This window comes from Pteropus vampyrus, unplaced genomic scaffold (genome assembly GCF_000151845.1).
Source record: "Pteropus vampyrus isolate Shadow unplaced genomic scaffold, Pvam_2.0 Scaffold272, whole genome shotgun sequence".
Classification (NCBI taxonomy): domain Eukaryota; kingdom Metazoa; phylum Chordata; class Mammalia; order Chiroptera; family Pteropodidae; genus Pteropus; species Pteropus vampyrus.
Window position 1 is genome coordinate 740,603 of NW_011889053.1, and position 4,414 is coordinate 745,016.

At 48.0% G+C, this 4,414-nt stretch overlaps 1 protein-coding gene across 1 annotated transcript in view; it reads left to right on the forward strand.

Annotated features, from left to right (window-relative positions):
• The window catches only part of ATP8A2 (ATPase phospholipid transporting 8A2), a 390,044-nt gene that overhangs the window by 318,637 nt on the left and 66,993 nt on the right, over positions 1-4,414 (forward strand). The window lies entirely within an intron of this gene.

Genomic DNA, 4,414 nt, shown 5'->3' on the forward strand with positions numbered 1-4,414 from the left:
TCTTCCATCCTTGTGTCCTAAGAAGCAAGACTGCCCTGTTTTTCCTGCTCCCATATACAATGCCAGAGCAATGACTAATGGACACCATCTAACAAAATCAACAGCAAGGCCAAGACTCTGTCTACGGCAGAATAAGCTAGCCTGAGTGAGTGTCAAGGACAACTGATTGTTGAATCTTTTTCCCTTTAAAATAGATAAAAAATTAACAGATACTAGAAAAACTGAACTGAAAGTAAATTCCTATTTATGTATCGTGTTTAATTTATTTACCTATAAAATCTTGTGCTGGCGTGAAAGACTCGAACCGAAAAGCCAAGATGTGCGATTTTGATTGATTACGTGACATATCGTCGAACGCTACAATATTTATAGTTTGAAGTATAGTTCTTGGTGTCTATTTGATCGAATGTGTCTAAAAGTGAAAAGGAGATTGTAATATATTTCTAAACCAAAAAGAAGTTAAATCATTTATTGCAGCCGTGAATATTTTCCCTTCTTTGGTTAATTTCTTAGACTTTAAATTCAAGACCAGTGACACCCTTGTTTTGTGACGTTTGAAGAATAAGAACTGCATTTAATTGTGGAAAGTATGAACGAGCGGCAGAGTTTTAGACTAAACCAGGAAAACCCTGGCACGATGGTTGCCTGTCTCATCACATATGTGAGCGATGGAGGTGGGACTGTACAACAGTATTAATAAGAGTGCTTTGACTCTAAGATTCTGTGAGTGGGTCCATCACCCTAATCAGTCCCATGCAACTTTTAAAAACCTCTGAGGTCAGTTCCTTGTGAGGAGATTTTATGCCAAACCGTGACAATTTTATTCTGGTGTTCAGAGTCTGGGTATCCGAGTGGTCCCGAGCAGGGCCCGAAGCGAAGCCGTAGGCGTTCAGAGTAAAAAGATGACTTCACGAGCGTGAGCATGATTAGTCTTATTATTGCGACACTGTTTTAGGCATCAACAGTAGCTGGTGACAGGATGATGAGCTCTTTAGATGCCGAAGCTTCAGTGAACCACAAAGAGGAGGAAACAAGTCGACAAGTATCACATTGTGGAATTGCAACTATTCCCGAAGATGACAGGCAGGAACATGTGTTTCCAGTCCGTGGGCAGGGCGCTTGGCCTCCTGCCGGCAGCTGCTGGCTGCTTCCGCTGAAGGCCACCAAGCGCTCAGAGGTTATAAATAAGCAGTGATCTGAGCCTCTGCAGAGGACACTGAGCGGGAGGAAGGGCTAGCGACTCCTTGCAGGCTCTTTTTGGCCTGCTGTCGGAATTCGTCCGGCACACCGACTGCGCCTGCCTGTGTCACCCACCCTGTGTGCGGTGCCGTTCCCCGAACAAGGTTCGGCCCACCACATGCATTTGGTGCCCATCTGTTCGCATGGCGGGCAGTGGCTGGCCAGCCACGCTTCCCGACCGTGAGCTGCGCTCATCCTCATCCTCATGTGCTCATTCCCAGAACTGCACCCAGAGCCCCGCCTGTGAGAAAGCCCGGGGAACGCCTTCCTTTCTGGGGACCCCGTCTTGGACGGATGCCATGCCGTGTCGGCCCAGGTCTGGCCTGGAATCTCTCCTTTTTATTATCGAGTGGCAGGAAGAAAGACAGGTGGGGTTAAGCAGATCCAGACTCGGCGACCCCGTTCACTTCAGCAAGCAAAGGGAGGACCTAGAAACACATGTCTGGGTAGGAACGCAGTAAAAAACATCAGAAAAGGTCCCCAATTATCATATTTGGCTGAACAACGTGGTAAAGTTCCCCCGAAACCAGATCCACCGCAGAGCCCAGCCAAGAGCAGCAGCGCACTTGGCAGTGCATGGAGTCTTCTAAAATAGCACTGTATTAAAGTCTTGTATTTCACTTTCGGTGGACGTTTACTGCTCGCCCGCTACGAGCCAGTGCTCCACTAGGTCAGCGAGCGTTAGGCTGAGCCGTGGTCCACGGCCACCCAGAGCTGGGCTAGGCGCCGAAGGGCGCAAACGCACAATGCGTGGAACCTTTCTGCCTCTCACCGTCACCTTTTCCAAGCAAAGAAATTATTTACTTTCCTAACGTCGATGTCCCTCCGGGTCACGTTTATTTTAGAAACGTGGTCGAGACTGGAAATCCCAACAGTCACGTCCAGATCCCGTCCTGCCCTCCACTTACGCTGTGGCCTTGGGAGAACGCAGCCTCCAGCCTTCATCTTCTTTCAGTAAAATGGGGATGAGGTTAAGGCCTCTGGTACCTAGAAGTTATCAAAATAGCGGAAGACGGTGGCCCCGTGCGGTGTTCTCATTAGAGATGCTGCCACGTCCACAGTGGAGTAGTTTATGATGGCTTCGATCTTCCTCGTTCTGTAGGGAGAGAGTTGAATAATTCACAGATCTTTTCTGGCTTTCTTGTTCTAAGCACGTCATCTAGACAGCTTTGTGTAATTCTCGCGTCTTCTGTGCAGTTGTTCTCTGGCTACAGAAGACATTCGGAAAAACGATAGCATGGTTACATGTCTGGCTTTTTACTTGATGGACGTGTATCATTATCAAAGGGTAATTCTTTTCCAGCTAGCTGACGTGGGCAGGGGACACAATCCTAGCCGGTAAGCTGCCCTTCGACTTACTTCCCCTTATCTTTGTGAGTCAGGTGGGTTGATAATGACCCTTCGTGTGCATCCCAGAAGCAGTTTCCGCTCCTTCCCAGTTGTCCCCTGTGCCCCTCCCACTCAGAGCAGGACAATGGAAGGCTCGATTACAGCAATCGAACAAAGAACAGCGGACCACCTCTTAATATCTGTATTCATTTCCTGGGGCTGCTGTGAGAAAGTACCACACACTGGGTGGCCTAAGCAACAGAAATTATCATCTCACAGTTCAGGAAGCTGTAGGTCCGAGATCACGGTTTTGGCAGGCTTGGTTTCCTCTGAGGGCTGTGAGGGAGAACCTGCTCCATGCCTGTGTTCTCGTCCCCAAGGATCTGCTGGCCATCTCTGGCATTCTTTGGCTCACAGAAGCACCACCCAATCCCTGTCTTGGTGTTCACATGGCATGTTCTCCCTGTGTCCATGGCTGTGCCAAAATTTCCCCTTTTCTAAGGATACCAGTCCTACTGGATTAAAGGCTCGTCCTAATCCCCGATCATAGCCGGTTACATCTGCGATGACCTTATTGAAACAAGGTCACGTTCTAAGATACTACTGAGTGTTAGAGCTTCAGGGTAAGAATTTGGGAGGGACACAATTTGACCTACGGTAATATCTTAAATTGACTTTTCATTGAAGTGTTTTGGTTCCTGTAATTCTCACTAAGAAACCGCCAGATAAAAGACTGGATTGTGCTTTTTTTGCACATGGTGTAGGTTAGGGAAATCACGAAGAATTTCAAATCCTTGCTCTTTTTACTGAATTCAGGCTGAAAAAGATTATTTAGTGGGTCTCCTTTCTGTCAGGCACTGAGCTAGGTGCCGAGAATATAAAAATGTTATGCTTGGTCACTGTCCATAAAGGGTTAGTGAAGGAAACAAACATAATGAAATACGTTCTGTGTAGGGAGTGAAGCGTGTACATGGAACGAATTATCTCAGACTACAGAAAACCACGGTCAGCTTTGAGGTGGGGTCAAGGACACTTTAGGGACTTCTTAAGGGTAATGGTGGGCACCACTCCCCTAAAGGAAAATAGAGATTTTTCCCCAGTATTTAAGGGGCAGGACAGCATTTCAGTACGAGAAGACATGTTCTAGGACCAGAGAGATGGAGAAAAGGCAGGGGAAGGGTCGCTCGTGACAGGCGTAGTTAGCGGACACAGAAGAGAAGGAATGGACTAAAGAGAAATGCTTACGAATGAAAATAACTTATATGGGTGTGGTTGTAGGTATATGTAAGTATTAAGCATGGTTTAGAGGTGACGATTTCAGGCTAAAGTTCTCAGTTGTTGTAGGACTTTTCCATGGTGAAATCATCTTCCTTAAGTGTAAATCTGAGTGTGTCATGTTCCTGCTTTTAAAATCCTGTAATGGCTTCAACTTGCCATTGGATCCAGTCCAGGATTCCTGACAAGATTTAAAGACCCTCCACACTGACCCCTCTTCGCGTTGGCACCCTCTTCCTCCCCCTGCCACCATGTTGTCCCCAGAATACCCCAGGCTCTGTCCAGCTCTGGGGCCTTGGCCAAGCCGGGCTCAGGGTCCTCCACTGCCTCCCACGGCAAGGCTCCTCCCCGTCACCTGATCAGCTCCTGCTCATCCCTCAAGCTTCTGCCGGACGTGGCTTGCTCAGGAGGGTCTTTCTCAATTTTTCCCCACACCTCCCGCCACCTGCCATCAACTCCCAGAGCACCCTGTTGTCCACTTTGTCGCTTTCGTGGCACTTAGGCACTTACATTCACTTATCATTATTTTTCCCCCAATGGTCAGGAGGCCCTGGAGGGTGTGAGCCGTGTC